Genomic DNA, 25,363 nt, shown 5'->3' with positions numbered 1-25,363 from the left:
GAATATGGTCCCGTTTTTAGGAAAGCTTGTTGTGGTAAGACAAGAGCATATCAACAGGCAGCAAGACTGATACATATCAATCCTTGAACAAAGCAAATAATTTCCATTTCATAACTTCCTGCTTTATTTGGATGGCCCAACATGATAGAAAAAGTCCAAAAGTCCCTTCTAAGAAATAATTTTATGTCATCATATCCTTATCATCAATAACTCTATTCAGAGACTCCAGAACAAAACCAGCATGCAAGTGCAACTGGAACCGAACCAAAAAAAAAAAAAAGTTTATAGCAGTCATAAAACTACCACAGTAGAAGAAATCCCCGTCACCACCACCACAAGGATGTTAAAGTCCACTTTACTTTTGTGTTTGGCAAAAAGTCACATAGCACAGGTCAGTGATCAATGGCTTACCTAAGCAGGTAAAAATTGATCGAACAACTACAAATGTCTCCTCTACCACTTATGGAAGCACCAGGAGATGGAATTATTGAAAATAATTTACTGCCCACTTGAAGTCAGAAAAGATGTGCTCTTGAGTCCCCTAAACAGAGCAGCTGCAGTGCAGCATCTGATTGCATATTTCTATGTTCATTCAGCCAACTCTGAATTCAGGCAGAAATCCAAAAAGATAAAGTCACTTCCTAGAACCCTGGGCATTGAAACTACTGTCCTGATCTCATCTAGTCACTTGCTATTTCCTTAGGATCTTAAAGACAGTATTACATACTTATTATTCATGCAATATTCTGTCATTTAGTATTTACTTTCCAGGATGACTTGGTTTCCTAAAGATACATTACTGCTCTTTGATTATATATAGCCATTTCAAAACTCCATGCAAGGGGGAAATGATTTTTTAGGAAATGAATTAATAATACTCATGTGATTAAACTCTCTGATAAGGTATTACATTCCTGGACCACAAATATTAAATGATATTATAGCATGATAATCTAGAAGGCTCCTACCCACATCTTTTTCATTCATAATTTTTGGACTTATACTGTGAGTCAAGATTTCATACACAAAATTAATCAAAAAATGAGAAATAATCAACAAAAGAAGAAAAATAGATCAACACTCAAAAATCTCAGACTTCAATTTCCCTTTGCCAGACCGGGGGACCAGAGCTCTGATATCCATGTCATTTAGAACACCTGATGATATCTGATCTGTATTTACATGCCACTATCAAACTTCTGGGAATATCCACAAATTTTATTTCATTGCTATATAGAACTCAGCCTCCGCCTTTTTCCAAGAAATAAAAAGTTTTCAAGTCTGATTGCTACAGACCACCCAATTTGTAAGAAAGAGATTATTCATCCCATTGTTTTACATTTAAATATAACTAGTTCAGGATTTTCTGGTTTGTCAAGAAAAAAGGTCAATGATCAATTAGATATAACCACCTAAAGTATATAGAGAAAGAGGAAAGGCCTAGGGAGGCTGAATCTTGGTACCCTTAATAATGGAAATTAATCAACCCAAGCTCTCCTTTATCTGGAAATGCTCAACAGAACCTCTGTCATCCCTGTAGTTGACCAATACAAATTTTACTGTTAAACAGACTTCAATTATTTCTTTGAGGGAATTAATATATTCTCATATACACAAAGAAACAAATGTAGGACTACTTTTTTTGAGTTGGGTGTATTAATTTTTTCCCTCTGCATAAAATAGAATCAGGTATAGATAACACATTAATGTGATATGGTATTATAATAATGACTAGAAATGTTGACTATGATCCTATAAACACAATTTGTATCCACAGGCACATCAATCTATCCATCCATCCATCTGTCCACCACTCCAAGACACTTGAAAGAAATCTAATGTACATAGTCTGAACAACATTCAAGTGAAGGAAGCACAAACAGCAAAGCACAAAGTTTGGCCCCATGTTTTCATTTCTTTGAAAAGGCACAGTCCTTTATACTTCAGTTTGTTTTCCACATTTCCTCAAAACTATTTAGAATATACTTAGACATAGAAGAAATTTATGCAGTACAGGACTAATATGTGAGGTTCTCAGTTGCGAGTGCCATGATGTGGCAGGGGCAGGACAATCAGGGGATCAGCTCCAGCCAATAAGGGTTTGTGAAAGGCAGGTCATGCTTGACCAACATAGCAGATGAAGGAAAGGCTGTTGATGTTCAATATCTTTATTGATGATCTGAATGAGAGGATCAAGTGCACCCTCAGTCAGTTTTCAGAGGACATCAAGTTGGGCAGGAGTGCTCATCTGCTGGAAGGCAGGAAGGCTCTACAGAGGGATCTGGAAAGGCTGCATCCATGGGCTGAGGACAACTGTATGAGGTTCAACAGGACTGGGGAAAAGCAGCTGGAAGGATTCTTGGTAGAAAAGGACCTGGGCGTGCTGATCAACAGCAGCTGAACATGAGCCCAGGTATGATCAGGTGGCCAAGAAGCCAATGGCACCTGGCTTGTATCCATGATCAGCTCCCTGTACTCAGCGCTGGTGAGGCCACACCTTGAATCCTGTATTCAGTTTTGGGCTCCTCACTTCAAGAAGGACATTGAGGACCTGGAGCGTGTCCAGACAAGGGAACGGAGCTGGGGAAGGGTCAGGAGCACAAGTGTGGTGAGGAGAGTTGAGGAACTGGGGGGTCATCCTCGAGAAAAGGAGGCTCAGAGTGGAGGCTTATCACTCTCTACAGCTCCCCAAAAGTAAGGTGTAGCCAGGCAGGGGTCAGGCTCTTCTCCCACATAACAAGCAACAATATACAGGGAAATGACCTCTAATTACACCAGGGAATGTCTAGATTCGATATTAGGAAAAAATTTCTTCACAAAAACGGTTATGAAGTATTGGAACAGGCTGCCCAGAGAAGTGCTGGAGCCACCATCCCTGGATGTATTTAGATGTGCAGATGTGGCACTGAGGCACTTGGTTAAGTGGCGGCCTTGGCAGTGCTGGGTTAATTGGTTGGACTCAATGATCTTAAAGGTCTTTTCCAACCTAAAGACGCCTATTAGTCTACAACAATATACTTGCCCACCTACCTTAGCAGTTTGACAGCATCTCAGTCTTAAAAGCAACTTAAATCTCTATTCTCAGCAATTTCAAGGAAAGTGTTCCAATTACAAATTTTAAAAACAGAATCTCTTTTTCTTTTTAATTCTCTGAAGATGATCTTGGAGTCTTCGGATTTTGCTTGTAACATCGCCAAACAGAAAAGCAGAAAAAGTAAAAGGTCACTGATTTTATTTCCCCTCTACAACTATGAAACTAGCAAGAATAATTTATTTCATTTTGGCAAGATGTCACTATTCTGGAAATAAAATCTTCAAAACATAGTCTGAATTTCAGGAAAGCAGACCAATGAAAAAGAGCATGCCCAAACACTTTACAACTGCAGAAGCTTCACACCACTTTACAAGCAGGCCACACAGCACAGTGACAGAACACAAGCCCAAGTAGCAGAAAATTAAATTAAACAGAAAAAAATCCCTCTCTCATCTCCTCAGAGAAGCCCCTGACTAAAGATCTCATTCTTGACAACAGCTAGGAAACAGCTGTATTTTTCTTCCAGCACTTATCCCTAAATTCCTGCAAAAAGACAACACTCTTTCCTTTCGTCAGGACTTGGTGAGGTTCATGTGCCCTTTTGCTCCTGTGTCCCTTACGAAGTTGTGCAATTATTTAGGAGACAGCAGTGCTGTTGGGAAAATGAAATGCAATCCTCTTGAGCAACAGCCACTAAGGTTGCCCACACTTTTATTTTTAAGTATCTGCTTTTCTGTGAATCAAGCAATCATAAAAGGCATGAGCAAAACTTCCTGATAATTTTGGACACCTCTTCAGAGATTTAACTCACAAAGTTACCCCATGTTCCTCAGGGACTGACATTACACAGCATAAGAGAATGTAGCAGCTCAAGAAAGATTAACTACTAAGAACCAAGGAGTGCTCATGCAAGAACATCACATAATGTTCTGTAATGACTGCTCTGAATTCAGAAAAAGTCAATTACAAGTTCTCTTCTTCAGAGGAAAATTACAAAAATATTTGATCTTTCTCCAGCAGGACAAATAAGGCTTCATCTCTTTGCCTCCTTCAAGAACAAACAAGGTGTTTGCTGGTCAGGAAAAGGTTTAAATTTTTACTGCGCGCTATTTTTTATTCTGTTTTTTTTATTTCTGGTCCCTCTACAAATGATTTCGATATACACAATCACTGGTCAGCTGGCCACTAACTCCATTTAAAAACAATCCTTGAAGGACTGCCTTACAAAACTGAAATCCAAAAATTCTTTTTGGGAAGCATACAGGATACTGATCATTAGAAACCATCCTAAGCTGTCCTGAATCACAGAATCATTTAGACTGGAAAAGACCTCCAACATCATTGAGTCCAACTTTTGACGGATCAGCACCTTGCCAACCAAACCATGGAACTAAGAGCCACGGCCAGTTATTTCTTGAACATCTCCAGGAATGGTGACTCCATCAACCTGGGCAGTCCATTCTCATGTTTAACAACTCTTTCCATGAAGAAATTCTTCCTGATGTCCAACCTGAACCTCCCCTGGTGCAGCTTGAGGCTGTGCTCTCTTGTTCTTGCCTGGGAGAAGATACCCTAAACTACAAAGAGCTTCAAGAGTTCCCAAATTACATAAGCAGAAATACACATAGTGATGCATATTTGGGGCATGTATCCTTTAAAATTTTTTCTTTCAATTTTTCCTCACAGGAAAATTCTCACCCATTGTATTAGAAGCTAGACTTTGTTTACCTATAAATATAAGTAGCTTATCTTGTTTTCAAATTTACCGTCAGCATCTGACATTTGCTGGAAAGATACGATTTAGATTTTGGAATCCCTAGTGCTAGAAGAGAGCTGTCAAAAAAACCGGAGAACCTAAAAAAGTCTATCCTGCCTTTTAAATGGGAGATCTTTATTGTAGTTTCCAGAGTGGACACCACCTTTAATCAAAATAGCACCACAGTACCATGTTTGTGGAAAAACCATAGAATCGTAGAATAAGCTGAGTTGGAAGGGATCATTAAGCCCAGCTCCTGGCCCTGTACAGGACACCGCAAGAGTCCCACCATGTGCCTAAGAGTGTTGTCCAGCATCCTGAGAGCATTGTCTAAACTCTCTCAGGCTTGGTGCTGTGACCACTTCCCTGGGAGCCTGTTTCAGTTTCACCACCCTCTCAGTGAAGAACCTTTCTCCAACCTAACTCAGCTTCAGGTTGTTCCCTCAGATCCTATCTCTGGCCACCACAGGGAAGAGATCTGGGTCTGCCTCTCCCCCTCGTGTTGAAGACCACAATGAGGTCTCCCCTCAGTCTCCTCCAAACTGAACAGACCAAGTGCCCTCAGCCACTCCTCATACAGCTTCCCCTCCTGACGCTTCACCATCCTCATGACCCTCCTTTGGACACGCTCTAATATCTTAAGGTCTTTCTTATATTGTGGCACCAAAAACTGACCCCAGGACTCAAGGTGAGACTGCCCCAGTGCAGAGCAGAGTGGGACACTCCTTCCCTTGCCTGGCTGGTGATGCTGTGCCTGATGCCCCCCAGGACATGGTTGCCAGGGCAACTGGCTGCCAGGGCACTGCTGACTCATGTTCAACTGGCCATGGACCAGGACCCCCAGGTCCCTTTCCATGGTGCTGGAAACTATAATTTTTCAGGACAAAGGCACCACCACATAGATTTGCACCTCCCATTGTTTGCCAACACTTGGAGCACAGGGTAGAAACACACACTGACCACTGAGAATTAGAGGTGTTCTATTAAAATTGAAATAAAGAGGCAATATTTCTACTAGAATATAAAGATATGGAATGGGTACATTGATCACAGCTATATCTTCCATAATCATTATTAATGTCCACATAAGCTCAACATGCCCCGGCCGTGTGCTCTGGGAGCCCAGAAACCCCCGTGTGCTGGGCTGCACCCAAAGCCCCGTGGGCAGCAGGGCAGGGAGGGGATTCTGCCCCTCTGCCCCGCTCTGCTGAGACCCCACCTGCAGTGCTGCATCCAGCTCTGGGGTCCCAGCACAGCAAGGACAGGGACCTGTTGGAGCCAGCCCAGAGGAGGCCACCAAGGTGATCAGAGGGCTGGAGCAGCTCTGCCATGAGGAAAGGCTGAGAAAATTGGGGCTTTTCAGCCCAGAGAAAAGAAAGCCCCAGGAAGACATTAGAACCCCTTACAGTACCCAAAGGAAGCCTACAAAAAGGCTGGAGAGAGGGACTTTTTATAAGGGCACACAGTAGGAGAAGAGGGAGAATAGTTTTAAGTTAAAACTAGGTAGATTTAGATTAGATATTAGGAAGAAATTCTTTACTGTGAGTGTGGTGAGGCACTGGAACAGGTTTCCCAGAGAAGCTGTGGATGCCCCATCCCTGGAAGCGTTCAAGATCGGGTTGGATGGATGTCGGAGCAACCTGGTGTAGTGGAAGGTTTCCCTGCCCATGGCAGGGCGGCTGGAGTGAGATGATCTTTAAGGTCCCTTCCAACCCAAATCATTCTGTTTCTATGACGATTTAATGATTGCTAACATGACTTGCTCCACTACTGCTCTCTATTTCCAATTACCCAGAATTACAAAAACAGATTTTTGGAATTGCACATAAAAAAACAGTAGAAAGGACTTTGCCACTTGATCCAACCCAAAAACTGATGATGAGAGATTTGTTTGTCTTCCTTAAAGCAAGTTAATATGACTGTATTCCTGAATTTACTTCCAAAACCTTGGTAATCACCATTACCACATCTAATCTTTATTAGGACTAAATTCATAAAGCATTCCACCTTTATTTATGGATACTTTTCAAGATTAAACTCAGTTTACTCTTCTCTAGCATATGGTTCTTTTACATCTACCATCTGACATTTTCTGACAATCAGAATTACTACACGTCTTAAATACTGAACTTCAGGTGGAATAGAAGCATAAACACCATCGATTCCTCTTCAGTTAGAACACTGTCTGTGAAAGACTGCCCCATTTCTGGTTAATGGAGAAGACTACTTAATACTGAAAAAATCAAAAGGCAAGGATAAACAGGGCTATTCTACTATCTTTAGTTTACTGGATAAAGTGCAATAAAGACAAATGGTGTTTATTTATTCAACCTTCACACAGAGATTGAATGAATGTTTGCCATACTCTGGAGCCACATGTCCCAAATTCAAGCAGACTCTGTATACATCTCTCTTTTTCTCACTTAAAGTGTTCTAATTACCAAATAATGTAACAATACTTAGACATTCTCTGTATATTGAAGTGATAAAGGTGAATTCCACATGGGAAAAATGTGATTGTCCGCTCCACCAAGAGCTAAATGTCGAGAAGGAGTAACACCCAGGAATCTGAGAATCCCAAAAAGAATTCCAATACAAAAAGTAATTTTTCTTAAACAATACTAATATTTTCTACCCTCACGTTGTAGACAATTACTTGTAAATTCTTGCTACAGCTGATAATAGTCAAAAACATATCTGACTCAGATACTGACTTATTTTTTTCTGTTCTCAAGCTGTTTAAAGCTCTGCCTTGTGTCTTATATATTTAATTCTAATTCTTTATAAACACTTGAAAAAATTTGTTGCCCATATGTTAAACACTGAACCCTGAGATCAGCTCAGAGCAGAACAGAATATGACAAGATTTGATATACTTTAGGGTTCTTTTCTCCTAGATTTGTATACATAATGTCAGCTATAATTTTTCAGGTCTCTTTTAACTCTGTTGCACTGCTAACAGAACTGCAGCTGCTCTTTATTTATTTCTATCCTTTTTTTTTTTCCCATTCATAATACACAGTCTGTCTGGCTCATTTTCAAACTATTGAAATATTTCAATTCTAAAAAAAGTACGATAGGCCACAACCACTTGCATGCTTATGCTTAGGAAACCTCCCTCCCTCCTCTCCTAAATCTTCAGTGAATTTCTGAAGTCTAGAAACAAAACTGGAAATTCAAGTGTATGTCTTAAAACAAGTTTGGTTTGTGTTATAGCTGTTTCCTTCTGAGATTAAAATACTGTACAAAACAAGTAGTTCTTGTGGTAGTACTTCTGGAACTATGAAATGCAGACATCTACAAAAAGTGTGACACTGACACAAAACCATCTAACTCACGTTTTATAAACTTAATGCCTGTTCAGTTTCGCCTCCAGAGATAGCTGTCAGTGCATTGAATTTATCCAAAAGTACACCTCAATGAACTTTCTTCAGGTCAGGGAAAAGAGAAGTTTGTGGTGGAGAAATTATATTAAAAGTTGCCTTGTAGAGCTTATTAGTAGTGCTTATTTTAAAGACTGGTTGTCTTTCCTAACGTTATTTTACTTATGGCTGTTAGAACCTGATATACTTCAATGAAGCATTGAAAAAATCCAGATCATCAAATTTTAAAAATCATGGTCAGATTTTACATTGGTCACAAATATTTTAGATTGCTACTGCAAGGCCCCTTAGCCTCCTCCCACAAAGTCACATTATTTAAAAAAAAAATTTTCTTCTTTTTTTTAATACCACAAATATTTTCCTTCCTGCAGTGAAATCAACATTAATTAAAAATTCAAGGCTATTTTATATGTTACATTATGTGAGCCCGTAAAGCCAGGAAGGAGCAAAGCAAACTCTTTGTTTGGAGTGCAGAAAGAAACAGAAACCTGTGCTGAGTCAGGATGTTAAATGAAGAAATCACTTTAAGTGCTTTATGTTAAGAAGTTATACCAACAGCACTGGCTGTGAGATTGCCTGTAAAATCTGAGCAACACTACTTGCTTTAAATGCATGTGAATATTTTTGGTTTCATACCTGAGTGGCAAATGCATGATTTATCAAATGGTTCAGCACTGAAAGGCTCCTCAACAAAGAGGGGATGTTGCACAAACTATGCTGTCTTTGCTACAACATGTTATACCACGATTTAACTTTAATAATAAAACCAATATTACTTTGAGGGGGGGATAGAAGCGTAACAAGAGTCTACCTCTCTTGTCCTTCTTTAAAAGTAATTTCAAAAGATATTGGCAATGGAGCAAGTATTCAAGCTGTATATGCTCAGTATCCCCCAGACTTCAAGAACTGCAGTGGGAATAAAATATCCATGATTCACCCAAGCAGCATCTCCACTACAGATCAGCCCTCAAAGAGCAGGTCCAACAACTATTTAGAGTCCTGAGCATACCTATCTTTGCTCTCAGGCAAAAAACCAGCAATGACTGGAAGGGCCTGAGGCCCTTCTTGCATCCTCATGTCTGGGAGGCCATACTTTGCTCACATTTCCTTTCCAAAAGTCCTCAGAAGACAAGTTATAGATCCCTAGTAGAACTCCTGCACAAAGGGAAGACACTTTATACTCATGACAGCATAACCATTCCTGATTGATTCAGCAGAAGCATCTAATTAATAGCACAATATCAAGTTATTCTGAGAAACCTTGTTTCATCTCAGCCTTAACCTCTCATCTGAAATTCTGTAGTTCTGAAAACTCAAACCCCAGTTGATGTTTGATCTTCAAGCCCATGAATCCAGAAATGAGGCCCATAACTCTGTTGTAGGTTCTACAGAGGACCGAGTAACTACTGTTAACCTGAGGAACACAGCAATCACAAACAAGCACTCAGAATACTTATCTGAATGAGTAACAGAAGTGTGCTTTCATTTCTAAAATCTTAGCCTAGTCACATGTAAAATGTGGCTTAATGTTAAGTACCTTAAAACTTCAAAACATAATTATTTTTTAGTTAGTAATTAATGCCTTCCACAGTGGTAACTGTGGATTCAATAGTGGCAGTTACAAGGAAATACAGTCCTGAACATCAAAGACCCAAGGCTCATCGTTAAAATGTGGCTCCTAGGACTCCTGTGCTCCCCAGGTCAGGAAAAGGGATGTTGGGAGACAGCCAGACTGTGAAAGGTGGAACACTGTCAGCAGCCCCAATGGCTGGAAAGCCAGGAATACCAACCCTACATACTGCACATGGCACAGATTGGTTTGCTCTTTTGTTTTGGTCGATTGGTCTTTTCTTGTTTGTGATAGTTGGAATGGCCAGTATACATCTATGAAGTACTTTGGTTCTGGTGAACTGGCTTTTGCCCAGGTAACCTCATTTTGGCAGAGAATCCCAAACCTGCCCTGGACATAGGTTTTTGAGTTACAAACCCTTCCTCTGTGAGTTTCATGGGAACAGAGGAGAACTGGATAGACAGCCCTCCTACCTCCAAACAGAGAAGATGGGAAGGAAAACCACTAGATGAGATTTATCAAGGCTTTCCTCACAGCCTAAGGAAGCCCGATGACAAGAAACATGTCTGGGAATCACCCATGCATTCTAGGATTGTCTCATTCACATTTTAGGCAGAAAACTGTGAGTTAGATTGAAAGTAATTTATTAGTTCTGAAGCTACCACTGTGTGAAGATTGTGCAAGAGGTTTGGTTGTGAATTGATGTAGGTCTGCTTAAGCCCATGGAGCTAATTTCTATGTTTTTGTACTACACTGACAGAGCTTCTCAATGGGGTTTTTTTCACCATATTTAAAGTAAACAATGGGCTGAAATGAACAACTCTTATCTTCAGATGTTTATCTAGAATTACTGCCCTACAGCATGCAGGCAACTCTCTTATGCAAGTAAATCCTTTCATTTCTATCTGTGTATTAAATTCAGAAGAATCAAGTGTTTATTCATAAACCGTAGACAAGATCTGGACCAAAAAAAAAATCCAACAACATTACTTCAACTGCAATGAACAATGTGCTGGACATTTACAGATACTTATTAGCAAGTCAACAGAGAATGCTAGCTCTGCTAATATTGCTTTTCAGCATAGCTTTAGAATAATGATTTTTTTAAAAGATAAGTTTGATCTGTAATTCAAATCACACTGTATCTTTGATTTGCTACCCCCTCCTCCCCTCACACTCTCTTTCCTCCTCCCTCCCCTCAAAAAGCTTTATATAGAGTGGCTGGAAAGCAAAGTAGGGATCTATGCAGACACTATCCATCACATTTCTGTCTTAATTGAATGACACCAGAATGAGATCGATAAAATGTAACAAGAGACAGCTTTGCATTTCCACACTCACTTATTCTCCCTCTCTATTACTGCCAGCCATCACCGTGACCAGAAAGCCTAAGTATTGAGTCTGAACATTGCTGCCAAGCAAGCTGTTAGTATATGAATAAACTTGTCAGGAAAACAATAAAACTTACAATACTGGGAAAGGCCAAAATGTCAAAAGGCCGCTGCAAGCAGCATTAAATATGCTGCTTTTAAAGCCGAACTATAGAAACATATGAAGAGTTTCTAAATAACATAGGCACTGGCAATTCTTCAGATATTATTCCCCTCATTCCCCCAAGACATGTCTGTGTGCGTGTGTGTGACCGTCTGACATGCAGTTGTCGTGACCTCTTGGCGCAAATCTGCAATTTCAACAATAAACCCACACCAACTGTGAGTTCCCCATGTTCAAGGATTCTGAGATCTCCAATGCATTATTGATAACCTCATTGCTGTGCTAAAAGCAGAGGCTGACGCACTCATAATCCCAGACTTTTCCTGAAAAGCTCCAGCTTCACATACCAATCGATCATGGGAAATATTATGGAAAAAGCCCATTTCAAAACCAGGCTATACTTTGAGTATTGCATCCATTTCAGTATGCATGCTAAGTAAAAATGTAAGCTTTTTTCAAACTCCTCTTTTTTTCCTAACCTTCAATTATGATGATCTTCTACTCCTGACCTTGTAAGGGTAATGCTAGATTATCAGAAGCACAATTCAGACGTCAGTTTTGGAGTCACTTTTATATTTAAAAGCTACATTGCTGTTGTAGCGAAACTTCCCAAGCAAAACCAGGTAATCTGCTAACTAGCAAATGCAGCAGCTAACAGTATTAATAAAACCCACAACAACAAAAGGAACAAGCCTCATCAAGTGAATACAGTAAACAAGATGACTTATAAAGACAGGAAGAGGAAAGAGTTAACAATAGTAAAACTGCACAGGATACAGCTTTAGTTATGCATAATTAGAAAGCTCCTGGAATCTGAAAACATAAGTATCACCAATTTTCTGGTCTCAGTTTAGTACGTAAAGAAATGCTCAGACATTGCATCACAGGAAATATTCTCTTCATGTTTCAAGACAGACTGTCATATTTCAACTTGAAACACAATTGGATACTAAAACAATTGCTGTACAAGTACAAGCACTTCTGCCAGGCACTATTAAAATCCGGCTGATGAGACACTTGGCCTCTTAGCTTCAATACATAATTCTTCATGCCTGGTTGACTACATTGCATTGTTTCTTCATTATTACGTCCATGCTTAGTCTATTTCTTTTTTTCTATCTTTTCTTCATGTACCAACAATCAAATATGACTTGACTGGAGGTAGGAGACAGACAGTCGTGACTTCTCAAAGTTTCCTCAAGTCATCCCTATTTAACAAATTTAAGCACGTAACCGCTTTAGTTTCAGTTGTTTTTTTTCTTTTTAGAAAGTATATTTACACAGCAGACCCAAAGGGAACTAATTTTGAATAATATACCCAATTTACAGAAAAATTACATTAATGATCACTAAATAGGCGGTGTTATCAGAAGTATATTGAAAAAAAGTCTGCATATACTTCTCATCTTTCAGGACAGTATCTAAACCTGAATTATCAATAGAAAAATCAAAGTAAAAGAGATTTTTTAATTTGATGGCTGTCCCCTGAGGCTATACTCACCCAGACCGTCTGGGACTTGTTAAGATTAATATATTTTCCTTAAAAATTACTGCTGAAAAGCCAAAAATAACTAAGGTATCATTGAAAACTTCCAATCACAGAAATCAGTGATGAAATGTCTTACACATTTCTCTATGCTCTTACATAGAGCAGATAATGCCTTGTTAGGATATGGCCAATATTAAATACTAGACATCAAAATCATAGAATTTGCCAGAAAAGCTGGCAACATTCACTGAAGGGAAGTAATATGGAAAGTCCTAATGCCACAGTTTCATGGAAGTACTAACACCAAGACTTCAGGGTGCCTACACAGTCAGTGAGAAAAAAAAGGCTACTCTGAAATGGAAAGTCAAAAGAAGGATGCCCAGACTCTCTTGGAAAAAGCCCAGATTAGGTATTCAATTTGAGTACCTGAAGCAGGGTGATGGGGTTGCCCCTCTGGAGCACTTGCACTGCTGTGAAGAGCAAACAGACCTAACAGCACATATTTTACCCTGGAGCCCACTCTATGAAGCCAGGGAAAACAAAAATTTTCCATCTACAAAAGGGGCACTGTAGACTGGGGGCTGAGGGCAATAGGCTTCTTTTCTTCCTCTTCCCTTGCTCGTATCAGTGGACAGAACCATAGACAAAAGCTGAAGAAACACACCAAGTACAAACCAGACACTATTTAAGACAAGTACTGTATTAATTACTCAAGATAGCTCCCAAATATGCCATAAGAAATGGAAGGCAATTCTAAGGAAATTCTAATTTACTTCATTTTTAAGTTACATTTAGAAGATTTGGGATTTCCAAGAACATTTGCAAATTTCACAGGTTTCCATACGAAGACCGAGCCTTCTCCTCAATCACTTCCATCCACATGGTAAATTTCTCAGTGGTTTACAATAAAATGTTTCATCAACTGAGTCTGTATTTCATCACAGCTCATAAACAAACATAAATTTAATCCCTCATCAACATCAATTTACAGAAGTGTCATTGTGCTTTCTAGTAACCTACATAAACACGCTCAGCTATCATTCAAAGGCCATCTTTGTCATGAAGACTATTCCCCTCCTCAAAGAACTATCCCTTTCTTTTTGCTAATTTTCAGTGTGGCTAGTTTAGCAAAGCAGCATAAATGGCTGCTCAAATGGCAGCCTAAGACTACATTACTTCAGGCACTGAGAAGTAAATGCTGTGGGTAGATTCTCTGGCAAGATTAAATTCACGTTTTTATACTACAGACTGCCACTGTTCTACCTAATTCTAGTGATTCTAGTTATTCTCCTTTTCCTTTTGTTTACTTGTAAGGAGAAGTCATACCTGAGGTTAACTTATTATCTATGATGAAACTTAAAATACATCAGTTTAGGACATAAAGTCTCTGTGTAGGCACTGCAAGGGAGTACCTATTTCCCTCCAGAGGTCAAACTCAGAGCACACAAACATAGAAGTTTGAAGTCCAGCAACACCATCTTCTTCACGTTCAAGCAAAACTAAATGTAAATTTTCTCCCTCAAAATTTCTTTTTGGGGGCAACACGTTTTAAACAATCATGCCAAAAAGAGGTAACAATTTGTTTATAAAGTCAGTGATTCTAAAGATTTATTTAAATAATACCACCATGACTGAAATATTAAAAAATGTTAATAAATATTCATTCATATATAAATAGAAAATAACTTAAGCATAACTCATGACAAAAGATAAAACACTTCAAGGATTAGTAAATCACAATTTTGAAAACTTTCTGTGTATACCTGAGATTAAAGATAAAGAGAACTTTGTCAACAATAACAGAGACAATATTTTATCATTGGTGCTATCCTCTACCAGTGAAAGATACCATTCTCTCAGTTAAGTACTACAGGATAAGATGGCAGAGAAATAAGTATCATTTGTGAAACTATAAAAGCTTAGAGACTAATTCCTCCAATATTTTGAAAACCTTTTGGCTTTTAATAATTTTTACTAAATTATTCTTACAAAGCCACTAGAAGTCCCTTTTAACAGTCATTTTGATATTTAGTTTCACTAGTTTACTTTAGCATATGCTCTTAAAAATATCAAATTTTGTGACAAATATTCATTACTTTTCTTTTCTTTTAAATTCTTAGAAAACAAACAAATAATACACATCATCTGGTTTTTCCATAGATCTTGTATAAAAAAACTAGAAGTGCCTTTTATTTACTGCGTCTATTCTAGACTTTAAAATATTTATGTGTCATTAAAATAATTTATTTTGGAGAAACATGGATAAATACTGCTCTGTACCGAATACCAGTTACATTAACAGGTGGAAAATATGATGAAAAATTCTGTGGTGTTATTCTAGTCCACTGAAAAAAAACCTTTTTTGTCAAACACACTCTAAAATAAGAGAGAGGTAAGGGGGTTTTAACTGGTAAAACAAAGCAAAGTTCAGATTTTATAAAGTAGCTGCTGGGTAAGTTACTAAGAAATACTTTGAGATGAAAAAATATTGTTTTACCACATTAATCAATTAAGATATTATGTTACTAATGTTTCTTTTCTATAGAAATGATTTCAAGCTCTTGAGCAATAATATTTATATTCTTTCAGGAAAAAAAATGCCAGAAATGTGTTTGTTATCACATTTCTATAAATCATGCCAGAAATCTGTTTGTTGTCACATTTCTATAAGGCAATTACTGCATACACTGAAGAAAAAAGTTTAGCCTGACAAATTATCACTAAGAATATTTATGGAGAAGGAGAAATACAGGAGAGGCTTGAACTTAATAATGTAAGGCCATTAATTAGCATCAAATGAAAGAAAAGCGATAAAGCAATTTTGTCACCAATTACTGACAATTTGCCTAAGTACGACCATTAATTTTGGATCATATAAACCCATAAAATTAAGGGACCAAAACTATTTGAATCAATATCTCTTGATAATCTCTTGCCACTAATTTAAATACTTTCGGGAGTATCAAAATGTTTGAAACTTTTAAATTCCATAAGAGAAATGGAAAAACATGTGGTTATGATTTCCTATCTAAAAGTTGCTAGCTTTCGCTTTGGGGCTATTTTCCTTTTCTTTTGTGAGTGAAAATAAGGAAAACTAGGGCAATTAATATTGTGACTCTTTGGAATTAACACAGTCAAAACATTTGGGTCTTTACAGTTTTCCTACTGTTTTAGGTAGTTTTCATAAGAGGAAGCCTGTTTAGGAGAGCTAGAAATATCAATGTTTAATAGTTTGATTAAGGAATCTCCAGTATTTACTGAAACTATTAACAATATACTGACACAATATTAACATCAAGTGGTGACAGGAAGTATGAATTATAGTCTTGCACTGGGATATGTTCCTAGCCTTTCCCACCTCCAGCCTCAAAAAGAAGTGACAAAACCCCCAGCAAAGCCCTGTCATCCACGCCCGGCTCTGCTGCCCGGCAGAATTCCCGGCAGGCAGCATCGCGCGCTGCGTGCCATTGGCGGAAAGCGATGGCCCTGCAGATGTGGCCACAGCAGCCTCGCCTCACGTCCTCCCTGTGCCTTGGTAGCACAAGGTCACGCAGCTGCACACAGCATTTCATCGGTACAGCCACTCAGGGCAGCCTCCCGAGCGCTGCCGCGCACAAGCGCCCGGCGCTGCTGACCCCCTGCGCTGCTTTAAACGCCAGGCACAGGGGATGAGTCCTCACGACAAAGTTCTGCAGAGCTCTCCTAAGGCTGGGGATGACTTTTGTTAATGAACGTGCTTTCTGGGCTCCCTCTTCCCTCAGCACTTGCCTGCGTCCGCTCTCCAGGAAAGCCAAGCAACCTTTTGATAAATATCGAAAGGTGTTCGGGAAAGAAAACACACGTGGAACACCTCTGTGCCTCCCAAAAAAGACCCACCGAGCAAACTTACAGTTTAATCAGCATCCATATCAATTCATAAACCTCGGGTGCTAGAGTACAAATAAACACTCTAAAGGGTTTTAGCTGCAAGGAGATAAGATCTCTCCCTGGGGAGACGGCTAGAAACTGCTCCATTGCCTTTGTGCAGACTACTGGAATGTGCTTGCTTTTCATTTCGGTCTTTGTGTCTGGCACTCAGGCCTCACAGGCAGTGTCTTAAGCCATGCAGGGTCAGGGCAAACAGAGAACTGCATTCATGGACAGATCAAGTTTATGTGAGAATCTGCTCCTCCTGTGCCCTCAATTTCCATTTGAATTGTTAATAAAATCTCAGCCTGAAAGCACATGATCCCATCAGTGGGGAAGTCATGCAGAGAATCCTCCAGCTCAGAAAAACAAAATTTCTTTATCTTTTTCATCCTCCTCCTACATTCGTGGGAATTATGCCATGTAACCCCCCTCCTAAAGTAACCCCCCTTCCCCAGCACAACACCTGATTGCCAGCCCACAGCTCGCACTAAAAAGCAGTGGGGGGAAAGAAGGGGAGAGAAAGAAGGGAAGAGGATGCGCCGGCAATGCTCAGCAAAATCACAACCACAATAATTCCACCTTCGTAGCAATTTAAAGACTCCCAGACACCTTCAGGCAAAAGGAAATACAAATATTTCAATTTTTAAGTTAATTTCCAACAGCTGATAACAGCAGCTGCAAGACTTTCCCACAGCTTTATGACACTGCATGAACTGCAGGGCCACAGAGATAATAAAAGGTCACACATAAAGGAAAGAACAGAGCCATACCCCAATTAACTTGGTCTCCCCATGCACAAATTGTACAGGAACAAGAGCTGATATTTGCTGCAGGCACCAGACATGCATCTCCTAACCTTGCCACGGTCTAACTGGGCCTCTTGTTTCTTCTGCCTTTGCTCCTTGCAAACTGGTTTAATATTGAACGCTTTTCAGAGGGATGGGCTGATGAACGAAAACATGAATTTCCTGCTTGCCCTTTAAGGTGGGTTAAAGGGGGTGCTAGTAATCAATTACAGAACAAAAAGCAAAAGAGACACTGAAGATTTTACAAACTAGACGTCATAAAGTTTACACGCTGTTTCCTTGTGAAAACTCTCCCTTTACTCCTTCCTCAAAACTTTTTTTTTTTTCTTTTGGAGGTACAAAATATAATAGAGTATTAAAGTAAAATCTGTGTGAGATGCAATGACACAGAGATTGATGCAGTTTTCACTTGCTCTTTAGAGCAGCACATCAGCCCCAGAAAAACAAAAACTGCACTAAATATACAATGGAATTTAAAATCTTGTGGTTCTGAGTTTTGCATGCTCCCAGTCCTGGCCTCCACGCCCTCCTTCTCCTCACACTCGTTTGGGAAGACATTTCTGTTTGCAGCAATCACTGGAATGAGGAAAGTTTTAAGGCTGAAGCTGAGTCTCTGGGACCAATCCTGCTCATTATTTCACTCACCAAGGCTTCCTTTTCTGCCCGGCAACTACAAACAACTTGAACTTTCAGTAGGTACAAACTCCTGGAAAAGCAGATTAGACCTTGGCCTGCCTCTGAACAGTGCTAGTCTGAATCATTACTGCATATTATTAGTCAAAGAATATCATTATTGTGACAATATTTCATACTCAAAAGCTGATTTAAAAATAATACAGGTATCTCAAGGTTCTGGAGGCCTGGGGGTCTCCTGGTTCAGACTGAGTGGGCTCACAAAACCAGAATCCATCATCTGTAATATTCCTATCAATAAAGGATATATCGCAGCAGGTGTTGCGGATGGACGTTGCTATTACGTGATTAAACTGGTTTTGTTCTAGTCTAGATTTTACACATTTTTAGCTAGGGCTGGTGGAATTGCTCCTTAGGAAATCCAGCCCATGGATAGAGCTCTTAAATCTGTTCACCAGGTGTCTGCAAATAGGTCACGGGTGTTATTAATTACTTCATTAGCCACAAGTCCTTGAGCAGTGTATGCAAACATATTTGACCCTGTGACACAATTTTTAACTGACCGATAGGAACAATCACTATTCGTTATTTGTGATGCGTGACTGGCCACTTAAAGCACAAAACTGTGCTCTTTTCCTGGCTGGGGAGAAAAGAAGGCCTTTTCTGTTTGTTAATGCTCCACAAATGCTTGCAACTGCCTCAGGAGTCAGTTAAAACGCTTTGTTCAAGTGGGACTTTCCAGCAAATACTTGTTGCAGGTTGGTTTTTTCCCCACACAATCTTGTGGCTGGTGAGCGTGGCTGTGACTTCATGCTGTGAATCCCTGGAGAGCTGCAAAGGGAACAGAGGATGAACTCCCTTACACCAATATGTGCACACTCGCAGAACACACCAAATGCCATGTGGAATTTACAATTTCAACACATCATCTACCCATGTGACAGGATGTTTACAGGCCTTCTTGCCGGAATGACAGCTTCCTTTTTTACCTGAGTATAAACTGGGAGAACTTCCCTTCTGGTTTTTTTTTTTTTGTACAGCCACCCTCTCCTCATTCAAATACTTCCTTAAAACTCCTTTCTCTTGGACAGTTTATTGATGCTTGCTCATATTTTATGGATACAGTGAAAGCTGCCATATCACACCACTAAAAACAACAACTGAGAGCAACTGCAGAGCAGAAGAATGTCCTCTCATTAAATACAGACCAAAACTGCAATTCAGTGTGCATGTGGGTACAGAGAGGAGGAGAACATCCTAGCAGGAAGTTGCATAAAAATTATGCATCATTTATATACAGCTCATAGCTAAAATCTGTTATCTTTATCCAATTTGAAATAACAAATTTGACAGTTCTAAGAGGCTTTTGCCATGAAATAAAGCTAAGAGGAAAGGTGTAGAAAAAAATGACAGAAAACTAACCACATCGTATAAAAACAAGGCAGGTCTACTAAATCGCAGTCTCTGCAAAACAATCTGTTAAAATTCTCACTTATTTTCTCCCAGGAGATTAAAGTATCCATCTTGAATGGGCAATCATGAAAAATGTTAGATTTTTCACAGTAGAATTCAGCAAATTAACTCACACCTTGCAAGTTCTAGCTAAATGCCTTAACTAAACAGCCAGATTTCTCAAATATCTTCCTATTTCCTACATTATCTTACATATACATTCTCTAGTAGGTATTCTCTACATGACTGTCTGTGAACTTTAAAAGTTTCAAATACTGAGGTGGGTTGGTTCCTTTTTTTTTAATGTAAGAGAGCACTCTAAATGTCTGTATTAATAATGTACTAGATTTAAATTATTAGACTAAATAGATTTATTTTTATAGGAGTTTGATATCGGTATCAAAGCAATTAACTTTGGTACTTCAGGAATCATTAAAGTGTTTTCTATAAAATAGTGAGATTTACAATGGGTAAACCCCAAAAAAACATCAACAAAATAAGGCTGATCCCCTCATTTTAAATAATGTACTTGGAATATTCCAATAATGTTCTCTAAAATTAACACTGACTGCTATTTTGTCAGCTAATAAGCTGATAAACAAAACACATCCCTTCTTAAGCAGCAGAATGTAACCAAAGCACACAGTCAACAGACTTTGTCTTTCAAAAAAATCTAAAGCACTAAACAAATATACACAGAAACAACAATGCTACCTAACTCCTCTCTTCTTAAAACATGCTTTTTTTCCTGTCTTAAATGTATGCAGAAGCAAATTAGACTTTACACGAAGTGGGTGTGAATTTTCATGAGTTTCAGAAAGCTGATAATTTGGCAGCAACAAAGCCAATCTCAGCCACTGTGGCCCATTGTGGACTTGTCCTTCCATGGTTTTGCTACCTGTGCCAGCCTCTACACTGCACAGGGGATGTGAACAGTGTGACCAAGGACGTGGATTCAAAACACTAATTGACGTAAGTTTGAACACATCTCTTGAAATGAGATTATAGATTTAGTTCAATCCCACTTGCACCTTCCCTCTGGTGACGGTGTGTCTTTGAATAACAAAACCACAGCTAGGCAAGCTTTTTTTTTTTTTTTTAACTATATAAAATATTTCTTTTTGGAGAAATAACATCTAGGTTTCTTTGAGTTCTGTCAGTAAAAACACAATGTAACTTTTGCTTTTAAAATGGTGTCCATGAACACATGAACATTTGAAAATACTTATCAAAATTTATACTGATGACATTCGAAGTAGATGTTAGCAGGGTTTATTTTCCTATAAATATTTTACTTTATGTATAAATATGGGGGGAAATTATGTGCCTATTAGTTCTCTACAAACAAGGGAACATGTACACAAATGTTCACCAGCAAATACAACAGATTATTTTTTCTAGCATATTTTAAGTGTGTTTAAAAATCAGGATATTATTTTATTAATTCTAGAAAAGACTTAGAGGACTGCTTGTAGTAAAAAGCTGGGAAAAATTAATATCAATGCATCTGTGGAGCAACCAGTCACCATCCTAGCTTGCACATTTTCTTCAAGCCCTGTGAGCCAGCCTGAAGTTGCCGAAGTATAAGCCAAGAAAACCCAATAAAACAAAGTGAGAAAGAAAAACACCAGTGTTACTCCTCCCTGTTCTTCATGTCAGCTGCAGGGCTGCCCAGGGTGGGAGAGCAAGGGAGAGCAAACAAGTTCATGAGCATCACTGCATCTAAAGGATAGATGCAGAATTTATGCAGGATATCCATAAATTGAGCCTCTCTACTCCACCATATGATCAAAATTCAGTATCTTTATTTCACTGGCAATGTCCAGTATTTCTAATGTAACTGGAAGCTTCATCTGATATGACTTAGGTCTGGTTTAAACAAGTGAGCTTTCAGGGATAAATGCAACAGTTTCATCGTTTTTCATCCTCTCTCTTGTCATTGACCCTTCTGTGTTGTGATGGTGAGGCCCTGCACTTGTAATGCATCAGTTGTGTTTGCACTGCACACAATGCCCTGGGCCTCTGCTGGCATTTCCCTGATTTGCCTTAATCTATCCAGCTTGGATGGCAGAGGTAACCAAGACAGAGAGGCACCCGTGGCTTGTGGCCCCTGCGGTGACACACTCCTAGGTATCCCAGGCACACCTTGATTGTGTTTTCACCATTCTCCAACTCAGCTAGGTGTAGCTGGCCATGAACTTGCCACATACGGTGTTAGAGTTACTCCTTTTTCATAAACTATTCCCTCTTAGAACAATTAATAAAGCCTAATACACTGTCTTTTTCAAGTCACACACTCCTCTCTGTTTCCAATAATATGGCAGTATATTTTCTTGTAGGTTTGGAGAAAAGCGCCAAAAAAACCCCAAACTAAATCAGAAATCTAGGTTTACTTCAGGCATCTAATAAGTATTTGTTTAAATTTATTACATACCTATTTATCCATGAAGATCTGGAGCTTGTTGAAGACCAAAGACCTTGGAAAGTTTAACTTTGTAAGATGCACATCTGGCACATTGTAACTTCCTACTGTCAGAGGTCCTGTGTGATTTTTAACTCCTGCTATGCTGACCAAGCAAAATTTAAAAGTCTGCCATGGTGTAAGAAAACATCCTCAGTAGTTGAGTATTCCCCCATCTTTAAAGCTCTTCTCAGCTGCAAGGTAGTTCTGCAATTTCTGCAATTTATTACACGAAGTAATTTCAAATGGGTATTAAATTACGTCAAAATTATCAGCTCAAATCAGTATATATTTACAGTGAACAGTGGCAGGCCTGGAGTATGAGAAGGATGAACAGCAAAGCTGACTACGAAGTATGAAAGAGAAGCACGGGGTAGTTGAGTGATTTTCATCTGAGACAGCTGATATAGCAAGAGGTGAGGAGATTACTGAGAAATTTGGTCATGTAACAACTGATGGTCTTCAGAAATTTAGGTGATTATGGTGGGTGCTCAACTCAGAAGGGATAATTTGCTGCAGTAAAGTATTAGAGAATTCTGGTTTTCCCATCTAGAGGAATACTAAAGCCTAATGTAGGAAACAGCAACCCCTGGAAATGTACTTTAGGCTCATTCCCTCCGGATGCTGCTCTGTGGCCAGCCCATCCCCAGATCTGCCCTGTGTCAGCAGCACCACAGCAGCCATTACCAGTTTAAGGGATTGGTTCCCACTCCCTTGATGCAAGTCTGCTGGAGGTGACAAAATCCTGCCAAGCTACAGGGATGTTTATCTGTCTGGGTAAGCACATGATCCCGGGAACCTTTATATCACATAGTTCGTTAAGGTTACTGACAGGCATCAGCTTCATAATTCATCTTTGGGGACATTCTCAGGAATCTCTTCCCATGAAGTATCTTAAGGAATTTCTGTGGTAGCAGAAATTCTATATACCTGTGATTAAGGCAATAGTGAGTGAAGTTAGCACACCTAGTCAAAACTGTACTCTAAAGGTACAGTAGGAAATAAGATTAGGTGATAAATCACCTTTTATTGCAAATTTAGAAAAAGAAGTGAAAGAAAGGCGAAAAAGATTCAATAAAGTGGTCCAGCTAGCTAACAGCTTGAGCAAACAGGAGTGGTAGCCCAAGAAATGGTTGCATCCAAAATGCATAAGTCAAAAGGGGCATAAATCTAGGAAGTTAAAGTAAATAAATGGGACTAAAAGTACATAAGACTTTAAAATTAAATTAGAAAATCATGTGTTTAATTCTGAAGGGAACAGTGTGTGCCAGAGTATTGAGTTATACGTTGCTATATTGAAGAGTAGGTCAAGATCTTATCAGCTCTATTATGAGGAATGTCAATAAAAGACTGTGCAATGATAAAATGTTTAATTAAAAATGAACATTGTGCAACAGATGAACTCTTTGTATTATACAGAAAAAGGAGTCAAATGTGTTATGTTTTCCAATTTACAAATTGCACTGAATCATTTTCCTTCCATCAAACATTCTTATCACTATAAAATCTTCTATAAAAAAATGGATTTACTTATACTACGTTCTTTACAAATTAATGTACGACTATAGCTACAGGATACTTCAAATACTTGAACAACTGGGGCAACTGTAAGAAGAATACTAGGGTCTTGTTTTCTTGGTACTCTTTCAGGTGAATAAGTGGTTTGCTTTGGCAAGTTAATTAACAAAGCAAAGTGTTAATACTGATTCAGTGAGTTGCTCCAAAATTAACAGGAACTAGTGAGATTGAATATTTTGGTTCATTATTTATATCATATTCATGTACTTAACATGACTGCCCTAAACATCTCTCACAGTTCAGTAGAGAAGGTGACAATGACACCAGGAAGAGCACAGGGAACTAAATGCAGCAACACCCATGGTAGACAGACATCATGTTTCTTCCCCAGTGAAAATACCTTACCCCCATCCCCTCTGCAATGTTAATCATCTTAGACACGAGGCAGTGCCAGATCCAGGATACTTATCTATGAGAGTAAAGGCAAAGGAATTCAAGACGGAAAATATGCTTTTTACACAGTTTTAAAGGAACAATGCAAAATGCAGGGAGCATAAAGTGGTAAATTGGCACCATAGGACTAGGCAATAAATGGCTTAATACCTTCATGGCCTTCCTTCCTGGCATAATTTTGTGTAACAAAGCATAACAGAACATTCTTATGGACACTTGGGCCTGAGCATGCAGAAGATTTCTAAAATCTCTACTACTCAGCTTCAAACCCCCAACAGAGACACTTGAGCATATAGATGCATATGGACACATACACCGTATAAACTGTGTACTTCTTAAAACCCAGTCCAAACTGGGAGAGATTTCTAATGAAAACATCATAAAATTCCTAAAACGAGGTACACCAATAGAATGAAACTTCCATTAGGAGCTGGTGAACCTGAGATACTGAAACAGATAAATCAGGTATCAGATGATATCACTCTCAGCATTTCATATCTATCCTTTTTTCAGAAACAATGAATACTTGCATTAAGAAAATATCTCAGAGTCAGAAATAGCTTTGGTGTAGCATTAATGTTTTTGGCAATCAAAATTTGAATTCATATGTCAATTCACAACAATTTTAATGTACTCATATGCCTGCACTATATCAGTTAACAACAATTTTAATATACTCTTATGCCTGCACTATACAATGAGTGGAATACATTAGAGCAAAGAGCTCCACTGATCAGCCAATAGAAAAGAAATATTATGTAGAAAATAAGAATTATGGTGCCCTTTAGTCAAAGGATTTGTAAGTTATGAATGACCTGCAGCTGGTACATACTCCAGCCGTGGGATCATGGAAGAGTCTATTACTAAAGCAAAAATAATACTAAAGTACATCTTTTCACCCATGCACAAAGATAAGCTTATCAAATCCAAACTGTTAGTAAGGGAAAATCCACAATATGCTCAATGAAAGAATTTGCATTCATAGAAACTGATGATATTAAAGAACTATTAAGTGATCTAGTCTTTCCTCTCAGAGTCAAGCCTTGTTTCTTGCAGTTTTCACATAATAGTATCTTACCTGTAGGATTGCCACCCTATCCTTTGGTAAATTGTTCTGAAGTCCTTTCTCTTTTCATCAGATACTGTTTCCTGAGATTCAGTCTACAATTACCCATAACTATACAGTCATATTTAAGGATAAAAAAATATAGGTATAGAAACATGTTTTCCTTTGAGCATAGGATATCCCAAATCAAGTACAAATAAACTTCAGTAAGAGAGAATTATTACCTAAGGAGCAGATTTGGTAGCAATATTAAAAACTAAGTCCTCAGAGGGGGTCTAGTTAGGGGCATGAATAGAAAAAATCTTTTGCCAGGAGCCAGTAGAGATTCTCAGGGTCATG

Source organism: Corvus hawaiiensis, chromosome 2 (genome assembly GCF_020740725.1).
Source record: "Corvus hawaiiensis isolate bCorHaw1 chromosome 2, bCorHaw1.pri.cur, whole genome shotgun sequence".
Lineage (NCBI taxonomy): Eukaryota > Metazoa > Chordata > Aves > Passeriformes > Corvidae > Corvus > Corvus hawaiiensis.
The sequence above is the reverse complement of the archived record's forward strand: the minus strand, read 5'-3'. Positions refer to the sequence as shown.